This window comes from Pseudophryne corroboree, chromosome 9 (assembly GCF_028390025.1).
Source record: "Pseudophryne corroboree isolate aPseCor3 chromosome 9, aPseCor3.hap2, whole genome shotgun sequence".
Classification (NCBI taxonomy): Eukaryota; Metazoa; Chordata; class Amphibia; order Anura; family Myobatrachidae; genus Pseudophryne; species Pseudophryne corroboree.
The window spans coordinates 249,860,707-249,886,557 of NC_086452.1; the positions used below are offsets into that span (position 1 = coordinate 249,860,707).

Consider the following 25,851-nt stretch of genomic DNA (forward strand, 5'->3'; position numbering starts at 1 on the left):
ACTATTCATTTGTCACCGCTGGAATCCACCATTACATTTTTGGCATAATTCCCAGTAAAGGTCTTCCTTGTGGAATTTGTAATTCATTTTGATGAACATAATCTTTTCCACATTTTGGGGAAGTAACCTCCTATGCCGATCACTGACAATGTTCCCAGCTGCACTGAAACTCTTTCTGAGTACACACTGGAGGGTGGGAAACTTAAGTAAAGCAAAGTCAGTTTGTGGAAAGGCCTCTAAATTGCTTTTTTTTCCTGCCAGTAGCCAAAGGGACTCTGTGACATGCATCTTTGTATGGCGACCATATCAGATGGAGTTACAGTAGAGGTTTCACTAATTTTAGGCCATTCTTTTAGACCTGACCAGATCTTAAAATGTTGTGTGGACTCCTCTGCATCACCACTGGGTCTTTTAGGAAAGCTGAGTTTTTTTCTGGCAGCTGCTGGAAAAACTTAAGGACGAGTTATTGTTGTGTTGTGTACCACTTGAGCTGCCAACTTGCTCACCAGGAGCTCTTTGCATCTCTTAAGATCTGGGTGAGTTGGAAAGAAAGACACAACATATGACTTAAACCTAGGATCAAGTACGGTCCCAAAAGTGTAGTGATCTGATTTCAAGATATTGGCAACCTTTGGGAAGCGAAAAAAGGACTTGATCTACAAGTCCAAATTACTGTTATGAGTCACCATTGTGGCTCATTCCTATTTGTATTCTGGCTGTCTCCTAGCAACTAGGATGCTGGCTGCTATGTGCAGCAACTCACCTGTTTGGAATACCTCGTTACCTGACCTCAGCCTGATGTCTCTTGTGAATTGTCTGGCTCACATTCATTAGGGGTTCTGGCCAGTTCCTGTTGCTGGTGATATTAATAATAATAATAATAATTTTATTTATATAGCGCTCTTTCTCCAATAGGACTCAAGGCGCTTAACAGATACATAGCATAATATAGTACAGAAAATAATGAAGTACATTTTCATAAAATACAGAAGCATGAAGATACTAAAAGGGACATTATGGAAATGCTTGAGTAAACAGAAAAGTCTTGAGTCTACTTTTGAAGGATTCTATAGTTGGGGCCTCTCGCACTGTGCGGGGAAGTGAGTTCCATAGAGTCAGAGCCGCATGACTAAAAGCTCGACCCCCAGATGAATTACGGTAGATTCTAGGTACTGCTAAAAGTCCTTCATCTACAGATCGCAGTAATCGAGTGGGGCAGTATGGGGTCAGAAGCTGTTCCAGGTACCTTGGGCTTTGGTCATGTAATGCTTTGAAACTCAGTAAGCCAATCTTGAAGATGATTCACCATCATACAGGCAGCCAGTGAAGGGAGTAGAGGATGGGTGTTATGTGGCTAGAATGGGGCTGGTTGGTTAATAGCCTGGCAGCTTTGTTTTGCACCAGCTGTAAGCGCTGCAATTCTTTTGCTGGTAGACCAAGGTAGAGGGCATTACAGTAGTCTAAACGAGATGATACAAATGCATGTATGACTTTTGGCATATCATTTGAGGGAATTAAGTGCTTGATTCTGGCTATGTTCCTCAGGTGAAAGAATGAGGATTTGATTGTGGCTGATATCTGATGTTTAAGTGTCAAGCCACCATCCAGGACAATACCAAGATTCCGCACACGATCACTGGTCTGTAATTCTGAATCCCCGAGTGTAAGTCCAGTTGGTTGGCTATGCTGCAGTCTTGTCCTTTGATGTTGCGGTCGTATCATAAGGACCTCTGTTTTATCCGGGTTCAGTCGCAGCCAACTGGCGCTCATCCACTCCTGTAGTTCAGCTAGACAGCCATTTAGGGTTGCTATTGGGTTATCAGTGCCCGGAGCAAAGGACAAGTACAGTTGTGTATCATCTGCATAGCAGTGGTAGACCAGGCCATGGCGCCTGATTATTTCGCCCAATGGGAGCATGTATACTGCAAAAAGCATGGGGGATAGTATAGAACCTTGTTGGACACCACATGGCAATGGCACTGGTGGTGATGAGTATAATCCAGATGATACTCTCTGTGACCTGCCTGTGAGAAATGATTTGAACCAACTTAGGACTGTGCCATCCAGACCACAGAAATGTATCAGTTGCTAAATCAGAAGCCCATGGTCCACGGTATCAAATGCTGCCGAGAGATCCAGAAGGATTAATATTGAACAGTCACCTCTGTCTTTTGCCATCAGAAGATCATTTAACACACACACCAGGGCTGTTTCAGTGCTATGTCTTCTCCTGAATCCTGATTGAAATGGATCATAAATATCATAGGTTGTCAGGCGGGTTTCCAGCTGATTTGCAACGACTTTCTCAATAACCTTTCCTAGGAAAGGAAGGTTTGATACCGGTCTGTAGTTGGTCATGCAGTCGGGATCTAAATTAGGTTTTTTAAGAAGCGGTCTAACAATTGTTTCCTTTAGGGGTCCAGGAAAAATGCCTGTCTGCAAAGAGCATTGCACAATTTTTGTAAAGACAGGACCAATTATATCCATACAACCTATTAGAAGCTTGGTTGAGGTTGGGTCCAGATCACAGGTGGTGGGACGCAAAATCCGAGCAATTTCAGCAGTGTCCTTTACATCCACTGGGTCAAAGCTGGTCCATGAAGGCAGGTAGCTTATATTGGCAGGCTTTGTAGTTTGGCACTCCTTTGATGGCACTGTGGAGATTCCAGCCCGGATGGTGGATATTTTATCTGCAAAGAAGTTTGCAAACTCGTTGCATCTTGCCTGGGAGAGGGTCTCATCAGTCTGCAGGCATGCTGGCTTGCAAAGCATCTCCACTGTGCGGAAAAGTTGAGCTGGCCTATTGTTTGCTGCTGTGATCTCATTTGACAGGAACTGTGCTTTCTTATGAGTGATTGTCGATTGATATTCTTCGTTATGCTTTATTAGTTTTATTTTGTCATCCACTAGGTTAGTCTTCCTCCATCGTCTTTCCAGTCTACGCCCCCTTTTCTTGAGCTCACTAACACTGTTGTCGAACCATGGAGCTTGACGTTGTGGTTTACGATGTCTAAAACGCACAGGGGCGATAATATCAATTGCAGCCATAACATCCCTATTATAATAACGGACTAGGGAACAGGGATTCTTCACAGGCACCCAGTATAGCAGAGAGATCCAGATTTGCTGCAAGATCCTGGGGAGTCATACCCCTCCTTGGACGATACCTGGTCAACTCCACGGGCATAGATATTATTTGAGGGGTTGCAACTGAGAACCAGAGGGAGTAGTGGTCTGACCAGATGACTGGGTTTATTTTTAGGTCAGTGACTTCTAATCCAATCTGAAAGACAAGGTCGAGAGTGTGACCACTTTTATGTGTGGCAGAGGGAATGACCTGTGTGAAGCCAAGACCATTCATTGTGTACAGGAGGTCTTGGCCAAGGCGTGAGAGCTCATCATCCACCCATGCATTGAAATCCCCGAGGATGAGCCATCTTTGATGTTCCAGAACCAGGCCAGCAACAGTGTCTGCAATTTCTTGTAGAAATATCTTTCCATCTCCAGGTGGCCGGTAAATGAGAAGTACTCTGAAACCTAATCCTGTCGAACTCCGGGCAGCAATGCACTCAAATGAGCGAGTAGTTTCAATAGGGTGGACCCTAAGTTTAAGTTCTTTTTTGAAGCAGATAGCCACCCCGCCACCCCTGCGGTCCAGTCTTGGGTTGTGGATGACAGAGTAGTTTGTTGGTACTGCAGCCTCCATATAGGTGCTGCATTTTCATCTAGCCAGGTCTCTGTAATACAGGCTAGATCTGCAGCTTCAATAAGGTCAGCAATTGTTGCAGTCTTGTTTCTTATAAATCTGGCATTACAAATGACTGACCTGATTGGGCATACCAGAGCGCCTTCAGTTTTCTTTATGTTAAGTGCAGGAGCTCTGGGTATGGGGGTCACAAAGTGAGAGTTGACAGTTCTGTCCTTCCAAGCACAGGGCCGTCTTTTGGGTATCACTTCTATTTGATTGTTCTTTGAGTATGGGGGTGAGCAGGTGGGCAAAGGACTTAGATGGTTACCGGGGGAAATACATTTCCGGCCTGCTCGCTTCCCACGAATGCGCCTGTGTTTTCTTTTTAAAATGCCAAGGGATTGGAGAATAGAAGCCTGTGATGGTGTGATAGGAACTGCAGAACATGGTGGGCGGAGTGAAAGAATGAAGCTGGAGCAATACGTATACATTTGGTCATCAATGACAGATTACTATACGTTTGAGCTGCATATGATGATGAGAGAGGGAGAGAAAGCAGTGTTATTTTTATTTTTTTCCCCTAGTTCCTGACCCAGTGAGCTCATCACATGGTTGCTTTACCTTGTACAGTTTCCAGTTTGTTTGTCTGTTCCTGAGTCCTGATTCCCTGCCATTGTGGTCCCATATCCTTGTGTCCTGTCTCAGTTCTCATTGTGCTGTCCCTGCCAGTCCTGCACACATGCGCTGTTGGCTTCTGCGCTGTACCTGCTATCCAGTGTCCATTCCTGCTCCATGTCTTTGTCTTGCCATGGCCCTCCAGTTACTCTTCTGTCTGGTCTTGATCTATGTCCAGGCTCCTGTCAAGTCTCTATGCAGATTGCCCACTACCACTTGTCCACATAGCTGTGGTTAAGTGGACAGTGGGTACAGTGGTATTTTGTTGGCCAATAATTAGTTGTTTTTTTCCAACATGCTGGTACAGGCAAGGTATTGCTTGTCTTGTAAAATGGAACAGAGATTAAATTTGGTAGCAGGGACACAGGACCTCAATTAACTGTGTAAAACACACTGAATTAATGGTGGATATTGGATTCAGATCTAATATTAGCATAGCCGGGATGGCATAAGTGATCCGCTGTGCAACTGGGTGAGAGCTGTCATACATGCTTTCTCTTGCCAAGGATTATTTCACAGTCAATTGTTTATTTACAATACTACTAGTAGTCTTCTTGGTCCCCTTCTAGGATTAAGATCTATCCCCAGCAGTAGCAGCAGGCCTAGCACTGAAGGATTCTTCTGAGGAATCCTGGATAGGGGAGGAGTTACCTAGCCTTAACAAATTGGATATTGAGGATGAAAGTGTTGGTGGTGTAGATTGCAGGTGCTAGCTAATGCTGGACTGCTTGTTATTTTTTTAGCACCAGTTTCTGATTTTGTCAAATACTTTTCATGAGCTTGCTGCAATTGACAAAACAGGGAGGAGGTTCCTAGATGGTTAACTACCTCTATTTACTGTGGTTTTACAAATGCTATAGATGGCATGAGAATTGTTGTCAGGATTTGGTTAAAAATAATTTTACACATAAGAGTTTGATTCGTTGGTACTATGCCCAGGCATGACAATGGCCATCTTCTTATGATGGCCAAGTGCTGCTTCCTCTGCTGCCTGACTTAAACAAACAATATCCTCATCTTCAACATCCTCATTAATGCTAACATCAGCTACACAAATATCCCCCACATCCTCTTGCACTTCCTCAGTAGCATCCTCAAATTCTATGTCATCAGCTATACTTCTGCTGCTCATCTCCTCAGGGAGCAGAAATGGTGGAAGGCAGCTTCTCTGTGAGTATAGTATCAGAAAGGTCAGGCTCACAGATAGAAATTGAGGACACACTTAGACTCTCCTAAACACACAATTTTTTCTACTGCTTTAGTGATTTTAATTTTTTTACACCTCTTCTTGACTCTGAGTTAAAAGGTCTTGCATCATCAGGAGAGGCAGAAAAATATGCCTCACTGACACTTGCAGAACCACCACTCATAAATAAAGGCCAAGGCCTAAGTCTTTCCTTGCCATTGCATGTGGTGAATAGTATTTTGGCAATTTTATGTTTTTCTGCACCAAATTTGCCCTTTATTAGAGGTGTTTTTTTCTCTAGTATTGTATATTGTTTTCTCAGTTTTTTTCTGGATGATCTGACTTAAACTCTCTATGCTCTTGAGCATGGACTTTAGGTGATGTTGAAGGACTAGTATCATCATCATGACTGGTTGAAGCAGCTGCAGCTCTAGTATTTACTTGCTGCTCCTGCTCTTCTCTTGACTGATCATTGTGATCCATATTGATGTACACACTCAGGGCCTGATTCAGACCTGATCGCTGCAGCGGGCGATCAGGTAATAACTGCACATTCGTATGCACCGCAATGTGCATGAGCCTTGGCAAACAACAGGCATCGCCGGTCAGCAACTGACTGGTGTGAAAATTCTAATCACACAGCCATTTGCATGCTGATTGACAGGAGGAAGCCATGTGTGGGTGGTAACTGACCTTTTTGTGGGAGATCCAGGGAGAATGCAGGCATGCCTAAGTGTTTTCAGGGAGGGCTCCAACCCCGATCAGCCCATTCTGATTGCACTGTAGGAGTAAGTCCTGGGCAGTGCAGAGACTGCACACACAGGGCAAATAATTCACTGATGAATGAGGTGCGAATGGATTTGCAGTTGTCCGCTGACTGAGGTTTTTTTTTAGCTGCTCAGCATACACATGCGATTGCACACTTGCATGGCGAATATACACTCCCCATGGGCGGCGACTATCTGATCGCAGAACTTAAATTTTAGCAGCCTAACAATCAGGTCTAAATCACACCCTCAAATTGTACAAAAACAACTACAGTTTAATAGTACTACTTAATTACCTGAATGTTTTTGTTTTTTTAACTGATCACTGACTATACTTACAGTACTTATATGTTATGGATACACAGTGGGGTACAGCACAATTATTTTTTTACTTTTATTTCACATTTTTTATATTTATTCGCAAATTACACTGCAGAGTTACACTACTTATGTGAATGCAGTGTGGTACTGTCTGTGTTGTCACAGTACTTGTATGTTATGGATACACAGTGGGGTATGGCCTGTGTTGTCATAGTACTTGTATGTAGACAAAATGTGTATTTGCGCTTGGTGTATAATTAGTAATAAAATAAAATATGTCAAAAGATAAATACACAGGTGTCTGCTTGAATCAAAATCAACACACATGGAACTTGCTGATATAATTAAAAATAAACAAATTTATTAACATACACAATTAAAACCCATCTATAGAGGGAAGCTCAGACACATTCATATGTATTCAGATTACTTTGCCACTTTGTAAAAGAACTTGAAACACTGTAGCTTATGAATTGCCACAGAGACCTGTATGGTCTAATTGAATCAATTGAACGGATTGCATAGTTACTTCAGCCTTTAGAAATTGGTTAATGCTCCCGTCCTCTATGCTACTGGCGTCCCAGTGCAGAGGTAATGCTGCTGGTAATAATTACCCGACCTGCGGGAAGGTTCAGTCTCGCAGCACAGGAGAAACCGGGGAATCTTCTCAGCGTCCGCCGCCGGCACTATCACGGTGCAGATGTCACTGTCCTGGCGGGCGAGTGCGGATGCTGCAGGGGTATGCTGACCTGGCGTCCCGGTAGAAAAGCTCCAAGGCTGAATTCAAATCAACCGCTGCATGCGGAAACGGCAAATAGCAATCAGTACGTGTACAGACTGAGCAGGGATGTATGTGTAACACCCCTTTACCTGGGTCTACTGGGTAATAGTATGTATTTAAAGCTCTCTCCCGTACAATGCTTCTCACCTTGCGACTCTCTTTTCATCAGTTCCTCCACCCGAATTTTGGCATGACGTGCTCTTCTTGTGGAGTTTTCAGGTTCAGGAACACAAGAGGGAGATTCAGGGACCCTCTGCCCAACGCAAGCTTAGACCACAAACACCACAGGCATGTATCACACAGATCTATTGCAAAAGCCACCCTTGCACATTTAGTAAAAGGGTCTTGGATATCTACTACTTTTATGAATTTTATATTATTACAATAATTTTATTTATATAGTGCTCTTTCTCCAATAAGACTCAAGGCGCTTAACAGATACATAGCATAATATAGTACAGAAATAATAAAGTACAGAAAAGCTTTTTATAAAATACAGAAGCATATAGATACTAAGGGGACATTATGGAAATGCTTGAGTAAACTGGAAAGTTTTGAGTCTACTTTTGAAGGATTCTATAGTTGGGACTTCTCACACTGTGCGGGGAAGTGAGATCTAAAGAGTCTGAGCTGCATGACTAAAAGCTCGACCCCTAGATGAATTACGGGAGATTCTAGGTACTGCTAACAGTCCTTCATCTACAGATCGCAGTAACTGAGTGGGGCAGTATGGGGTCAGAAGCTGTTTCAGGTACCTTGGGCCCTGATCATGTAGGGCTTTGAAACTCAGTAAGCCAATCATGAAGATAATTTGCCATCTTACAGGCAGCCAGTGAAGGGAGTAGAGTATGGGTGTTATGTGGCTAGAACAGGGCTGGTCGGTTAGAGAAGAAAATATTGTGGGCAGCCCTGCGCTACCAAACAAAAGCTGCTGATTTTTAACACATGGGATTTTACCTTATAAATCCCGACAAGACAAATTGATACAATACAAAGAATGGTTAAAAACTAGCGCTGCTTTAAAATAATGAAACTTCAAAGTGGGAGCTTGATAGAAGTGGGTCTTCATCCAGAACAATGATAAGACATTCCCCCGTTATCAGAAAGACACTCACTTTATAGTTCTATCCCGCTCTCCCATATCTTTCTACCAACGGGCATCAGATGTGCATTAATCAAAACGGACTAGACTTTTGGAATAACACTTACATTGGTGTCCTGTCTCGAGTGCACAAAAAGGTACCTTTTGTTTTTCCCAGGCACGAAAGGCAGGAATCAGGCAGACCGGTATTTTTTCAAAGACACAATGGTTTATTCATCCAATACAGCATGTAGGTTATCAGATGTGATAACAACTTCAACGCGTTTGAGGAAGGGGAGGGAATCCCTGAAACGCATTGAAGTTGTTATCATACTAACTCAAAGGTTTCATCATAAATTTGAGTTATGTTGTCAATAGAGATGAGCGGGTTCGGTTCTCCGAGAACCGAACCCCCCCGAACTCCACGTGGTTTACACGGGTCCAAAGCAGACTCGGTTGTTCCCGCCTGACTCGGAAAACCCGAACGAGGGAAAATGTCATCATCGCACTGTCGGATTCTCGCGAGATGCGGATTCCATATAAAGAGCCGTGCGTCGCCGCCATTTTCACTTGTGCATTGTAGAGAGAGCAGAGAGGATGTGGCTACGTTCTCTCAGTGGAAAATCTCAATATCAGTTCTCAGTATCAGTGCTTACTTATTGCTGCTCAGTAATACTAGTCGTGTGTCTTTCTTGTGCTGCATCTTGCTGCTCAGTGTCAGTTCAACTTCTCAGTAGTATCCTCATCAGTGCTCAGTATCACTGCTCATTGTCTTGTGCTACAGTGTGGTGCTCAGTATACTACAGTGCATTACTAATAGTCCAGTGTCTTGTGCTGCATCTTGCTGCTCAGTGTCAGTTCTCAGTATTATCCTCATCAGTTCTCAGTATCACTGCTCATTGTCTTGTGCTGCAGTGTGGTGCTCAGTATAGTACAGTACATTACTAATAGTCCAGTGTCTTGTGCTGCATCTTGCTGCTCAGTGTCAGTTCTCAGTATTATCCTCATCAGTGCTCAGTATCACTGCTCATTGTCTTGTGCTACAGTGTGGTGCTCAGTATACTACAGTGCATTACTAATAGTCCAGTGTCTTGTGCTGCATCTTGCTGCTCAGTGTCAGTTCTCAGTATTATCCTCATCAGTGCTCAGTATCACTGCTCATTGTCTTGTGCTGCAGTGTGGTGCTCAGTATACTACAGTACATTACTAATAGTCCAGTGTCGGGTGCTGCATCTTGCTGCTCAGTGTCAGTTCTCAGTATTATCCTCATCAGTGCTCGGTATCACTGCTCATTGTCTTGTGCTGCAGCGTGGTGCTCAGTATACTACAGTACATTACTAATAGTCCAGTGTCTTGTGCTGCATCTTGCTGCTCAGTGTCAGTTCTCAGTATTATCCTCATCAGTTCTCAGTATCACTGCTCATTGTCTTGTGTTGCAGTGTGGTGCTCAGTAATACTACAGTACATTACTAATAGTCCAGTGTCTTGTGCTGCATCTTGCTGCTCAGTGTCAGTTCTCAGTATTATCCTCATCAGTGCTCAGTATCACTGCTCATTGTCTTGTGCTGCAGTGTGGTGCTCAGTATACTACAGTACATTACTAATAGTCCAGTGTCTTGTGCTGCATCTTGCTGCTCAGTGTCAGTTCTCAGTATTATCCTCATCAGTGCTCAGTATCACTGCTCATTGTCTTGTGCTGCAGTGTGGTGCTCAGTATACTACAGTACATTACTAATAGTCCAGTGTCTTGTGCTGCATCTTGCTGCTCAGTGTCAGTACTCAGTATTATCCTCATCAGTGCTCAGTATCACTGCTCATTGTCTTGTGCTGCATTGTGGTGCTCAGTAATACTACAGTACATAACTAATACTAGTCCAGTGTCTTGTGCTGCATCTTGCTGCTGTAGGGTGCTGTGGTAGTGTCCTGTCACTGTGCATAGGTCATCATCATTCCAGTCACAGTGGTACCTGGTATCTGTCTAGTGGTATCTAATTCCAGACATTACTGCCATCTAATTCCAGATATATTACTGGCATGTAGTTCCACACGTTAAAAAATGGAGAACAAAAATGTGGAGGGTAAAATAGGAAAAGATCAAGATCCACTTCCACCTAGTGCTGAAGCTGCTGCCATTACTCATGGCAGAGATGATGAAATGCCAACAACGTCGTCTGCCAAGGCCGATGCCCAATGTCATAGTAGAGAGCATGTAAAATCCAAAAAGCAAAAGTTCAGTAAAATGACCCAAAAATCTAAATTAAAATCGTCTGAGGAGAAGCGTAAACTTGCCAATATGCCATTTACGACACGGAGTGGCAAAGAACGGCTAAGGCCCTCTCCTATGTTCCTCATGACTAGTGGTTCAGTTTCACATGACGATGGAAGCACTCATCCTCCCGCTAGAAAAATTAAAAGAGTTAAGCTGGCAAAAGCACAGCAAAGAATTGTGCGTTTGAAATCACAAATCCCCAAGGAGAGTCCAAATGTGTCGGCGGGTGCAATGCCTGACTTTCCCAACACTGGACGGGAAGAGGTGGCTACTTCCACCATTTGCACGCCCCCTGCAAGTGCTGGAAGGAGCACTCACAGTCCAGTTCCTGATATTGAAATTGAAGATGTCACTGTTGAAGTACACCAGGATGAGGATATGGGTGTTGCTGGCGCTGAGGAGGAAATTGACAAGGAGGATTCTGATGGTGAGGTGGTTTGTTTTAGTCATGCACCCAGGGAGACACCTGTTGTCCGTGGGATGATTAAGGCCATTGACATGCCTGGTCAAAATACCAAAAAAATCACCTCTTCGGTGTGGAATTATTTCAACAGAAATGCGGACAACAGGTGTCAAGCTGTGTGTTGCCTTTGTCAAGCTGTAATAAGTAGGGGTAAGGACGTTAACCACCTAGGAACATCCTCCCTTATACATCACCTGGAGCGCATTCATCAGAAGTCATTGACAAGTTCAAAAACTTTCGGTGACAGCGGAAGCAGTCCACTGACAACTAAGTCCCTTCTTCCTCTTGTACCCAAGCTCCTGCAAACCACACCACCAACTCCCTCAGTGTCAATTTCCACCTTACACAGGAATGCCAATAGTCCTGCAGGCCATGTCACTGGCAAGTATGATGAGTCTCTCCTAACTAGGATTCCTCTAATGGATCCTTGAGTGTAACGCCTACTGCTGCTGGCGCTGCTGTTGTTGCTGCTGGGAGTCGATCGTCATCCCAGATGGGAAGTCGGAAGACCACTTGTACTATTTCCAGTAAGCAATTGACTGTCCAACAGTCCTTTGCGAGGAAGATGAAATATCACAGCAGTCATCCTGCTGCAAAGCGGATAACTCAGGTCTTGACAACTAGTCATCCAGCGACCTTGGTGCAAATTTTAGGACTAAAAATAATATTGTGAGGGGTGAGGTGTTCAGAATAGACTGGAAATGAGTGGAAATTATGGTTATTGAGGTTAATAATACTATAGGATCAAAATTACCCCCAAATTCTATGATTTAAGCTGTTTTTGAGGGGTTTTTGAATAAAAACCACCCGAATCCAAAACACACCCGAATCCGACAAAAATTTTTAAGGGAGGTTTTGCCAAAACGCGTCCGAATCCAAAACACGGCCGCGGAACTGAATCCAAAACCAAAACACAAAACCCGAAAAATTTCCAGTGCACATCTCTAATTAAATTGTATTGTGATGCTAACTAATAAATGAGCAGCAGTGGGGGTCAGGGTGAGAGTCTGTGGCTGTATCTAAGAAAGGTGTACAGCACTGCCTGTAGTCTGTCTGTGAGGAGACATGTCTCATGTTACAAGCAGTCTGCACAGACCTCTCTCTTCACCCAATGCTGCTGCTATCACACAGAATGCATGTCTCCCTTCACTGATTGCTGAAGTCTGACCTGTATGCAGACTTCAGCTAAGTTGCACAGTGCACACATATGGGACACTGACCTCCGTTACAAGCTGCAGACAAGGAGATTGGAATTTCTGAGGGGAGAAGGAAGGTGAGGAGGGGGCTCCTCTTTCAGCTCAGTCCCAGGAGACATGAGGCAGGGCCAGGGCCGGCGCTACCATTAGGCAGCTTTAGGCAGCTACCTATGAGCGCCGGCCACTGGAGGGCGGCACTATAAGATGATTAGAAAATGCTTTCTTTATTCTCTCCTGCTCTTCCGTAAGAGATGAGGAGCAGGGATGTTGTAGCCGCTCAATTGCTGCCACCCCCCCCCCAGTGATAGCACCTTGCCTTGCATAATCCTGACCTGGGCCCCGCTCCATTACAACATTCTGAAATTGATCCGTGCACCCCCTGCCCTTCCGATCTCGAACATGATGCCCGCACCCATCCCTCCCCCTCCCACCAATTGCCGGCTCTGGCATGTGTCTTGTCTCCTCCCCCCCCCTCCATGGCAAATTGCGGACTCGGGGGGTGCAGGCTCCTGCCCCCCACATATTACTCCTAGCCCCCCCCTCCCCTCCACAGGCTCAGAGGTTATGCTCCCGCGTGTTCCCCCCCATGATTGCGGACTCTTGCAGTTTGGCTGTCCCCCTCCCCCTGTTGCCGCGAGTGCAGGTTCTGTTCCGGCGCCCACATGCGACTTCCAGCCAGCCCCCAAGTGACATACTCCCGCAGATTACCTGCTGCCCCCCCCTGCTACGATTGCAGGCTCCAATGTGTTACTCATCAGAGTGACCATACCCCCCCCCATCCTGCCACGACTCTCTCACTGCCCCCCCATGCACCATACCCCCGTAGCACACGCAAGGGGGGGCGGTTCTGGGTACCCATAAACCCCCCCTGATGGACTCCATTCCTTATTTTAGTAAGCCGCGACCGCAATCGCGATTGCAGCTACCGCTGTGGGGATGAGGGATCACTATTCGGACACTGTCCCGCTGTCCCTCCCGCGGGTCGCAATGTCCCGCGGGTGGGGGGACTGTTTGGGGAACCAGTGTACATCGCTGCTCTGCTTTGCAAAGCAGCCGGTGATCACTGAATAGATGCCGTGCGCATGACAGTGCGGGGAGGAGAGAAAGGGGCTTCCCAGCTGCTCAAGGAGTGCTGGGCACGCCCCCAAAACAGCAAAAAAAAACGGGGATCGTAGCGAGATGCCCCCCCCCCTAACCCGAGGCCCCGCCCTTTTTTCAGCAAGTTGCAATGTATGGGCAATGTACAGAATTCTAGTTGGCCCAGAGCACTGTGAGGAATTAGCTCAGTTTAGTATACACTGTCACACAGCTAAATCCACACACTGCAAAATAAACAAACAAACACACATACAGCAACACACACACACACACACACACACACACACACACACACACATATTCTCTATCTCTCGTATTTACAGTTTTTTTTGTCAAACTCCCCCCCCCAACATACTTGGCCCTCCTGGCTGGCAATGCTCTTCTGTACAGCTGCCTCCCCTGACTGCACGTCCCTGATTAGGACATATCACTCTTTTCATTGTCATACCATAATTCCTTTGTGGGGAACTTGGTATGTGCTCTTACCACAATTCTTGTGTGGGGGATTTCCCATGAGGGGGGAGAAAAAAATCTCTCTGCACCTCTCTTATTTACTCATTTATATTGTGGTTTCCCCTTAAAGCTGCTTCTTGGGCGAATAATTGGTCATTGACAACGTTATCCTGCAGACTATTTTGTCTCAACTAGCTCAAGCAGCAGCCATCCCCCATACAGATAGGTATCTACTTTACTCTCTACAGTCATACCATGCTGGACATGCCCCATCTCGTCTGATCTTGGAAGCCAAGCAGCATTGGGCCTGGTTAGTACCAGAAAGGGTGACCCTCTGGGAATACTGGGTACTGTAGTATTAAGGAACATACCTTCCGCCGATCAGTAAATTCCACTATTAGCAATCCTTGCAGCATACTTACCCCAGCTGACTAGTCCATTAGGAGTCCGGATTCTTAAAAGCCGGTTTATCTTGAATCTCTCTTATGAATGTACAGGTGTATATTTATTCATAAGTTGATAGAGATAACAAGAATCTTCAAATTTTTGCTTTTGACAAACGTCGAACATCAATACTCGCTCAATATCCAGTGGGTGTGCAGACAAATTTTCTGCCACCTACGTTACATCCAGTGAGTTACATATCATCTTATTGTAATTTAATACTTGTTTTAATCAATTTTGCTGATATATACAGCAACATTTTTATTATTATTTTTTCATCTGTTTAGAAAATTAAAAGTTAAGTTTTATTCTTGCACATACATTGTATAAGTTTCACAATTTCATCTATCAGTCAATTTAAACAAAGTGTGCCCCAGAGAGACACAAAAAACAGTCTTTCTTTTGCTTCTCTGCAAAACAACCCTCTAATATCTAGACTTTAGTAAGGCATTTGACACTGTCCCACATCGCAGACTGCTAAATAAACTTGAAAGCGTGGGGGTGGATTATAAAACAGTTAAATGGATAAGAACCTGGTTGCAGGATAGGAAACAGACAGTTGTAGTTAATGGAGTGCAATCTATGGAGGGAAATGTTACCAGTGGAGTACCCCAGGGATCTGTACTTGGTCCAGTTCTCTTTAATATCTTTATTGGTGACATTGCAGATGGTATTGAAGGGAAGGTATGCCTTTTTGCAGATGATACAAAGATATGCAACAGGGTAGACACACCGGGAGGGGTAAAACAAATGATTGATGACCTAGGTAGGCTTGAGAAATGGTCAAGAACGTGGCAACTACAGTTTAATGCTAAAAAATGCAAAATCATGCACTTGGGTCTCAAAAACCCAAAGGCTAAATATAGTATCAAGGGTACTATAATGGAAACTACTGAGGAGGAAAGGGATTTAGGAATCACTATTTCAAGTGACTTGAAGGCAGGAAAGCAACAAAGCAATGAGAAAGGCAAGTCAGATGCTTGGTTGCATAGGGAGAGGAATCAGTAGTAGGAAAAAAGAAGTGATAATGCCACTGTATAGGTCATTGGTGCGGCCCCATCTGGAATACTGTGTCCAGTTCTGGAGACCATACCTCCAGAAGGATATAAATACATTAGAGAGTGTACAAAGAAGGGAAACTTAAAATGGTGCATGGCCTACATCACAAAACTTACCCGGAAAGGCTAAAAGATCTTAACATGTATAGTTTGGAGGAGAGAAGGGAAAGGGGGGACATGATAGAAACTTTCAAATATATCAAGGGTCTTAACAAAGTTCAGGAGGGAAACATTCTTCAAAGGAAGAGAAATATTAGAACTCGAGGACATACACTGAGACTGGAGGGGGGGAGGTTCAGGGGAAATTTAAGGAAAAATTACTTCACGGAAAGGGTAGTGGATAAGTGGAATAGTCTCCCATCAGAGGTGGTAGAGGCTAAGACTGTAGAGCAATTTAAACATGCTTGGAATAGGCATATGAATATCCTTACAAAGAATTAAGGTTCAAAAAGGGTTGAGATTGCCTAAAGGATAAAAAAAAGGGGCAGACTAGATGGGCCAAGTGGTTTCTTATCTGCCGTCAAATTCTATGTTTCTATGTTAGTTAGTGCTGTATGCTGCATAACTTTGTATCTGCCGGGGTCATGTCTTTATTCCTCTGTCACTAGCCCTTCTATGCTCTGCTAATTATATTTTACAGGGCTCAGCTAGCTGCCGTGATTAGTACTGTAAGCATATGGTAAATATTGCAGGCTATTAGATTACGACAAAGCCTGCTCCTGTTATCTGCAGTTTATGTGGCTGAGCACTGAGCACTGCCCACTTGTGTTTACATGTGTAAGTGTGAAGGCTTGTAATGACACTTACACTTCCTAGCTTGTGAAGTGACACTCCCCCCGACTCCTCCTCTTAGATCGCCATTGGTCTATCTAAGCCACTCCTCCACCCTCTGGACCAGGAAATGCCACAGGAAGCCAGTCGTCACCTCCCTGGATCTCTGCCGCCGCGAAGACTCGGCAGCGCCTGGCAACAGGACCCTGCCGGCGGCGGTGCTGCTGCTACCAGCGGATGCGGCGCTCAACAGCAGGACCAGGCCAGCGGAGATGGAGCTATCACCAGTGGAAGGTAAGGTTACTCCCCCTTCCGCCGCCTGACCATCACAGCCAGCCTCCACTCTCCTAGCCTGTGTGGGTACCACTCCCTGGATCTCACCCGCCGCATAGAGCTCTCTCTCTGCAGCGGTGACCCTCCAGGCGCGGACAATAGCAGGGGAACTGCAAACTGAGTCTCCGCCGGAGGGGAGCACCTTTTATATGCTCCCTCATACCGGCGCACGGGTCTCCACTCTGCACACAGCTCTGTTTCCCCTCTGCACACGGCTCCCTATTACCGGCTCATGGGTCCCCCTCTGCACACGGCCTACTTAAATGAGCACACGGGACACATATAGCAGCTGCCCCTGTACTTTCCATGTCAGCACCACTTCTACCCCTATAGTTAAGCACCTTCCATCCATACATACATATATACATCTCTGCACTAAATAAAATATACTCATGTATATTATTGTCATAGACCCCTAAATTATTAAGCATGGCTACATCCTGTTTAGGTGAATTTCTACAAATAGCTGAATAATGGGTTAAATGTTGTGGGACAGGTACTGTATGTGGGGGTGGGACAAACAATTTTCACGATCTGTACCACTGTGCAAACTACGGGTTGCAGTGTCCCACGATGGGGTGGCAGTTAGGAAATCCCCCCCATCACTCGCTGCTCTGCTTTGCAAAGCAGTGGTGAATAGATGCTGTGCGCATGCGCGCAACATATATTCACCAGCAGAGCGGGACAGAGAGCATGGCCAGCAGCTCAGAGTGCTTTCCCCCATAGTGATGAAGACGATGGCGTGGCTTGCCATCATGCCACTTGCCATGAGGCTGCACCCACTAAGCTTGAGGTCATGCCACCTAATTTCCACTGCGCACCTCTGGCACGCGCAGATATCTTCTGAAAAGCAAGAAGTTGGGAGGTATGGTTATATGGATGAGACATGAGATTTCAATCTTGCATTACATTTGCATTTACAGCATTTTTCTTTCAAAGTGAATTAAAATGACATCAAGGCCTGCAGTCAGGACTTGGCCTGCTTAAAATTGTGAAAAATGCATTTGTTAAGAATGTATTTTAAGGATGCAGTTACTGTAGAACCGGAACTGAAAACCATCTCTCCTCTCTGCACAGGTAAAAACATCATCCTCATGCTTGTATATCTGAGTCTCTCATCTCTCTCTGGCTACACTTTTCACACCCTAAGAAAGTTTGGGGGTCATTCCGAATTGTTCGCTCGTTGCCGATTTTCGCTATATTGCAATTAGTCGCTTACTGCGCAAGGTTCGCAGAGCGCATGCGCTTAGTTATTTTACACAAAAGTTAGGTATTTTACTCACGGCATAACAAGGATTTTTCATTGTTCTGGTGATCGTACTGTGATTGACAGGAAGTGGGTGTTTCTTGGCGGAAACTTGCCGTTTTCTGGGCGTTTGCGAAAAAACGCTGGCATTTCTGGGAAAAACGCGGGAGTGCCTGAAGAAACGGGGGAGTGTCTGGGTGAACGCTGGGTGTGTTTGTGACGTCAAACCAGGAAACGAAACTGACTGAACTGATCGCAATGGTTGAGTAAGTCTGGAGCTACTCAGAAACTGCTAAGAAATTTCTATTTGCAATTCTGCTAATCTTTCGTTCGCAATTCTGCTAAGCTAAGATACACTCCCAGAGGGCGGCGGCTTAGCGTGTGCAATGCTGCTAAAAGCAGCTAGCGAGCGAACAACTCAGAATGAGGGCCTTTGTCTGCAGATGTCTGTGATCCTTCTTCAATGCAAAATCCCCTCTGTTAATTAGCTGACCTTCTGATTGCACACCTCCCCCTTTGCCAGCTGATATAGGCCCTCATTCCGGGTTGTTCGCTCGCTAGCTGCTTTTAGCAGCATTGCAAACGCTAGGCCGCCGCCCTCTGGGAGTGTATCTTAGCTTAGCAGAATTGCAAACAAAAGATTAGCAAAATTGCTACTAAAAATTTTCAAGCAGTTTCTGAGTAGCTCCAGACCTACTCCTAGATTGCGATCAGCTCGGTCTGTTTAGTTCCTGGTTTGACGTCACAAACACGCCCTGCGTTCGGCCAGCCACTCCCCCGTTTCTCCAGCCACTCCTGCGTTTTTGCCTGACACACCTGCGTTTTTTAGCACACTCCCGGAAAACGCTCAGTTACCACCCAGAAATGCCCCTTTCCTGTCAATCATTCACCGATCAGCAGTGCGACTGAAAAGCGCCGCACGTACACCAGCAAATCTACTAAGTTTTGTGTAAAATAACTTAGCGCATGCGCTCTGCATACCATGCGCATGCGCATTTAGCAACAAATCGCAGCATAGCGAGAATCGGCAACGAGCGAACAACTCGGAATGACCACCATAGTTGGAGCATTTAAGAGCAATATTATCAAGGCCTGCAGTCAGGACTTGGCCTGCTTACAATTGTCAAGAATGCATTTGTTAAGAATGTATTTTAAGGATGCAGTTAGAACCGGAACTGAAAACCATCTCTCCTCTCTTCACAGGTAAAAACATCATCCTCATGCTTGTATATCTGAGTCTCTCATCTCTCTCTGGCTACACTTTTCACACCCAAGAAAGTTTGTCTGCAAATGTCTGTGATCCTTCTTCAATGCAAAATCCCCTCTGTTAATTAGTAGAGATGAGCGGGTTCGGTTCCTCGGAATCCGAACCCGCCCGAACTTCATGTTTTTTTTCACGGGTCCGAGCGACTCGGATCTTCCCGCCTTGCTCGGTTAACCCGAGCGCGCCCGAACGTCATCATGACGCTGTCGGATTCTCGCGAGGCTCGGATTCTATCGCGAGACTCGGATTCTATATAAGGAGCCGCGCGTCGCCGCCATTTTCACTCGTGCATTGAGATTGATAGGGAGAGGACGTGTCTGGCGTCCTCTCCATTAGAATAGAGATAGATTAGATAGAGAGAGAGAGATTGTGCAGAGTCGCAGACAGAGTTAGTTTACCACAGTCAGTGACCAGTGCAGTTGCTAGTTAACTTTTATTTAATATAATATATCCGTTCACTTCTCTCTGCTATATCCGTTCTCTGCCTGAAAAAAAAAACGATACACAGCACAGTCAGTCACACAGTGTGACTCAGTCTGTGTGCACTCAGCTCAGCCCAGTGTGCTGCACAGTCATCAATGTATAAATTAAAAGCTTATAATTAATTGTGGGGGAGACTGGGGAGCACTGCAGGTTGTTAGCAGGAGCCAGGAGTACAATTATATTAATTAACAGTGCACACTTTTGCTGCAGGAGTGGTGACCAGTGCCTGACCACCAGTATAGTATTGTTGTATACTACTAATATCTCTTTAAATATCAACCAGTCTATATTAGCAGCAGACACAGTACAGTGCGGTAGTTCACGGCTGTGGCTACCTCTGTGTCGGCACACGGCAGGCAGTCCGTCCGACCAGAATTGTATTATTTATTATGATATACCTACCACCTAACCGTGGTTTTTTTTTCATTCTTTATACCGTCATAGTGTCATCCTAATTGTTACGAGTATACTACTATCTCTTTATCAACCAGTGTACAGTGCGGTAGTTCACGGCTGTGGCTACCTCTGTGTCGGCACACGGCAGGCAGTCCGTCCGACCAGAATTGTATTATTTATTATTATATACCTACCACCTAACCGTGGTTTTTTTTTCATTCTTTATACCGTCATAGTGTCATCCTAATTGTTACGAGTATACTACTATCTCTTTATCAACCAGTGTACAGTGCGGTAGTTCACGGCTGTGGCTACCTCTGTGTCGGCACACGGCAGGCAGTCCGTCCGACCAGAATTGTATTATTTATTATTATATACCTACCACCTAACCGTGGTTTTTTTTTTCATTCTTTATACCGTCATAGTGTCATCCTAATTGTTACGAGTATACTACTATCTCTTTATCAACCAGTGTACAGTGCGGTAGTTCACGGCTGTGGCTACCTCTGTGTCGGCACACGGCAGGCAGTCCGTCCGACCAGAATTGTATTATTTATTATTATATACCTACCACCTAACCGTGGTTTTTTTTTTCATTCTTTATACCGTCATAGTGTCATCCTAATTGTTACGAGTATACTACTATCTCTTTATCAACCAGTGTACAGTGCGGTAGTTCACGGCTGTGGCTACCTCTGTGTCGGCACACGGCAGGCAGTCCGTCCGACCAGAATTGTATTATTTATTATTATATACCTACCACCTAACCGTGTTTTTTTTTTCATTCTTTATACCGTCATAGTGTCATCCTAATTGTTACGAGTATACTACTATCTCTTTATCAACCAGTGTACAGTGCGGTAGTTCACGGCTGTGGCTACCTCTGTGTCGGCACACGGCAGGCAGTCCGTCCGACCAGAATTGTATTATTTATTATTATATACCTACCACCTAACCGTGGTTTTTTTTTCATTCTTTATACCGTCATAGTGTCATCCTAATTGTTACGAGTATACTACTATCTCTTTATCAACCAGTGTACAGTGCGGTAGTTCACGGCTGTGGCTACCTCTGTGTCGGCACACGGCAGGCAGTCCATCCGACCAGAATTGTATTATTTATTATTATATACCTACCACCTAACCGTGGTTTTTTTTTCATTCTTTATACCGTCATAGTGTCATCCTAATTGTTACGAGTATACTACTATCTCTTTATCAACCAGTGTACAGTGCGGTAGTTCACGGCTGTGGCTACCTCTGTGTCGGCACACGGCAGGCAGTCCGTCCGACCAGAATTGTATTATTTATTATTATATACCTACCACCTAACCGTGGTTTTTTTTTTCATTCTTTATACCGTCATAGTGTCATCCTAATTGTTACGAGTATACTACTATCTCTTTATCAACCAGTGTACAGTGCGGTAGTTCACGGCTGTGGCTACCTCTGTGTCGGCACACGGCAGGCAGTCCGTCCGACCAGAATTGTATTATTTATTATTATATACCTACCACCTAACCGTGGTTTTTTTTTCATTCTTTATACCGTCATAGTGTCATCCTAATTGTTACGAGTATACTACTATCTCTTTATCAACCAGTGTACAGTGCGGTAGTTCACGGCTGTGGCTACCTCTGTGTCGGCAGTCGGCAGGCAGTCCGTCCATCCATAATTGTATTATTATTATAATATATACCACCTAACCGTGGTTTTTTTATACCACCTAACCGTGGCAGTCCGTCCATAATTGTATACTAGTATCCAATCCATCCATCTCCATTGTTTACCTGAGGTGCCTTTTAGTTCTGCCTATAAAATATGGAGAACAAAAAAGTTGAGGTTCCAAAATTAGGGAAAGATCAAGATCCACTTCCACCTCGTGCTGAAGCTGCTGCCACTAGTCATGGCCGAGACGATGAAATGCCAGCAACGTCGTCTGCCAAGGCCGATGCCCAATGTCATAGTACAGAGCATGTCAAATCCAAAACACCAAATATCAGAAAAAAAAGGACTCCAAAACCTAAAATAAAATTGTCGGAGGAGAAGCGTAAACTTGCCAATATGCCATTTACCACACGGAGTGGCAAGGAACGGCTGAGGCCCTGGCCTATGTTCATGGCTAGTGGTTCAGCTTCACATGAGGATGGAAGCACTCAGCCTCTCGCTAGAAAACTGAAAAGACTCAAGCTGGCAAAAGCACCGCAAAGAACTGTGCGTTCTTTGAAATCCCAAATCCACAAGGAGAGTCCAATTGTGTCGTTTGCGATGCTGACCTTCCCAACACTGGACGTGAAGAGCATGCGCCTTCCACTATTTGCATGCCCCCTGCAAGTGCTGGAAGGAGCACCCGCAGTCCAGTTCCTGATAGTCAGATTGAAGATGTCAGTGTTGAAGTACACCAGGATGAGGAGGATATGGGTGTTGCTGGCGCTGGGGAGGAAATTGACCAGGAGGATTCTGATGGTGAGGTGGTTTGTTTAAGTCAGGCACCCGGGGAGACACCTGTTGTCCGTGGGAGGAATATGGCCGTTGACATGCCAGGTGAAAATACCAAAAAAATCAGCTCTTCGGTGTGGAGGTATTTCACCACAAATGCGGACAACAGGTGTCAAGCCGTGTGTTCCCTTTGTCAAGCTGTAATAAGTAGGGGTAAGGACGTTAACCACCTCGGAACATCCTCCCTTATACGTCACCTGCAGCGCATTCATAATAAGTCAGTGACAAGTTCAAAAACTTTGGGTGACAGCGGAAGCAGTCCACTGACCAGTAAATCCCTTCCTCTTGTAACCAAGCTCACGCAAACCACCCCACCAACTCCCTCAGTGTCAATTTCCTCCTTCCCCAGGAATGCCAATAGTCCTGCAGGCCATGTCACTGGCAAGTCTGACGAGTCCTCTCCTGCCTGGGATTCCTCCGATGCATCCTTGCGTGTAACGCCTACTGCTGCTGGCGCTGCTGTTGTTGCCGCTGGGAGTCGATGGTCATCCCAGAGGGGAAGTCGTAAGCCCACTTGTACTACTTCCAGTAAGCAATTGACTGTTCAACAGTCCTTTGCGAGGAAGATGAAATATCACAGCAGTCATCCTACTGCAAAGCGGATAACTGAGGCCTTGGCATCCTGGGTGGTGAGAAACGTGGTTCCGGTATCCATCATTACTGCAGAGCCAACTAGAGACTTGTTGGAGGTACTGTGTCCCCGGTACCAAATACCATCTAGGTTCCATTTCTCTAGGCAGGCGATACCGAAAATGTACACAGACCTCAGAAAAAGAGTCACCAGTGTCCTAAAAAATGCAGCTGTACCCAATGTCCACTTAACCACGGACATGTGGACAAGTGGAGCAGGGCAGGGTCAGGACTATATGACTGTGACAGCCCACTGGGTAGATGTATGGACTCCCGCCGCAAGAACAGCAGCGGCGGCACCAGTAGCAGCATCTCGCAAACGCCAACTCTTTCCTAGGCAGGCTACGCTTTGTATCACCGCTTTCCAGAATACGCACACAGCTGAAAACCTCTTACGGCAACTGAGGAAGATCATCGCGGAATGGCTTACCCCAATTGGACTCTCCTGTGGATTTGTGGCATCGGACAACGCCAGCAATATTGTGTGTGCATTAAATCTGGGCCAATTCCAGCACGTCCCATGTTTTGCACATACCTTGAATTTGGTGGTGCAGAATTTTTTAAAAAACGACAGGGCCGTGCAAGAGATGCTGTCGGTGGCCAGAAGAATTGCGGGACACTTTCGGCGTACAGGCACCACGTACAGAAAACTGGAGCACCACCAAAAACTACTGAACCTGCCCTGCCATCATCTGAAGCAAGAAGTGGTAACGAGGTGGAATTCAACCCTCTATATGCTTCAGAGGTTGGAGGAGCAGCAAAAGGCCATTCAAGCCTATACAATTGAGCACGATATAGTAGGTGGAATGCACCTGTCTCAAGTGCAGTGGAGAATGATTTCAACGTTGTGCAAGGTTCTGATGCCCTTTGAACTTGCCACACGTGAAGTCAGTTCAGACACTGCCAGCCTGAGTCAGGTCATTCCCCTCATCAGGCTTTTGCAGAAGAAGCTGGAGGCATTGAAGGAGGAGCTAACACGGAGCGATTCCGCTAGGCATGTGGGACTTGTGGATGCAGCCCTTAATTCGCTTAACAAGGATTCACGGGTGGTCAATCTGTTGAAATCAGAGCACTACATTTTGGCCACCGTGCTCGATCCTAGATTTAAAGCCTACCTTGGATCTCTCTTTCCGGCAGACACAGGTCTGCTGGGGTTGAAAGACCTGCTGGTGACAAAATTGTCAAGTCAAGCGGAACGCGACCTGTCAACATCTCCTCCTTCACATTCTCCCGCAACTGGGGGTGCGAGGAAAAGGCTCAGAATTCCGAGCCCACCCGCTGGCGGTGATGCAGGGCAGTCTGGAGCGACTGCTGATGCTGACATCTGGTCCGGACTGAAGGACCTGACAACGATTACGGACATGTCGTCTACTGTCACTGCATATGATTCTCTCAACATTGATAGAATGGTGGAGGATTATATGAGTGACCGCATCCAAGTAGGCACGTCACACAGTCCGTACTTATACTGGCAGGAAAAAGAGGCAATTTGGAGGCCCTTGCACAAACTGGCTTTATTCTACCTAAGTTGCCCTCCCACAAGTGTGTACTCCGAAAGAGTGTTTAGTGCCGCCGCTCACCTTGTCAGCAATCGGCGTACGAGGTTACATCCAGAAAATGTGGAGAAGATGATGTTCATTAAAATGAATTATAATCAATTCCTCCGCGGAGACATTGACCAGCAGCAATTGCCTCCACAAAGTACACAGGGAGCTGAGATGGTGGATTCCAGTGGGGACGAATTGATAATCTGTGAGGAGGGGGATGTACACGGTGATATATCGGAGGGTGAAGATGAGGTGGACATCTTGCCTCTGTAGAGCCAGTTTGTGCAAGGAGAGATTAATTGCTTCTTTTTTGGGGGGGGTCCAAACCAACCCGTCATATCAGTCACAGTCGTGTGGCAGACCCTGTCACTGAAATGATGGGTTGGTTAAAGTGTGCATGTCCTGTTTTGTTTATACAACATAAGGGTGGGTGGGAGGGCCCAAGGATAATTCCATCTTGCACCTCTTTTTTCTTTTCTTTTTCTTTGCATCATGTGCTGATTGGGGTGGGTTTTTTGGAAGGGACACCCTGCGTGACACTGCAGTGCCACTCCTAGATGGGCCCGGTGTTTGTGTCGGCCACTAGGGTCGCTAATCTTACTCACACAGCTACCTCATTGCGCCTCTTTTTTTCTTTGCGTCATGTGCTGTTTGGGGAGGGTTTTTTGGAAGGGACATCCTGCGTGACACTGCAGTGCCACTCCTAGATGTGCCCGGTGTTTGTGTCGGCCACTAGGGTCGCTAATCTTACTCACACAGTCAGCTACCTCATTGCGCCTCTTTTTTTCTTTGCGTCATGTGCTGTTTGGGGAGGGTTTTTTGGAAGGGCCATCCTGCGTGACACTGCAGTGCCACTCCTAGATGGGCCCGGTGTTTGTGTCGGCCACTAGGGTCGCTAATCTTACTCACACAGCTACCTCATTGCGCCTCTTTTTTTCTTTGCGTCATGTGCTGTTTGGGGAGGGTTTTTTGGAAGGGACATCCTGCGTGACACTGCAGTGCCACTCCTAGATGGGCCCGGTGTTTGTGTCGGCCACTAGGGTCGCTTATCTTACTCACACAGCGACCTCGGTGCAAATTTTAGGACTAAAAATAATATTGTGAGGTGTGAGGTATTCAGAATAGACTGAAAATGAGTGTAAATTATGGTTTTTGAGGTTAATAATACTTTGGGATCAAAATGACCCCCAAATTCTATGATTT

General features: G+C 45.6%; 1 protein-coding gene and 1 pseudogene across 1 annotated transcript in view; one reads left to right on the plus strand and one right to left on the minus strand.

Annotated features, from left to right (window-relative positions):
• Window positions 1-25,851, minus strand: part of LOC134957945 (beta-1,3-galactosyltransferase 2-like) — a 492,768-nt gene that overhangs the window by 160,555 nt on the left and 306,362 nt on the right. The window lies entirely within an intron of this gene.
• LOC134961859 (5S ribosomal RNA) lies at window positions 14,219-14,337 on the plus strand (annotated as a pseudogene).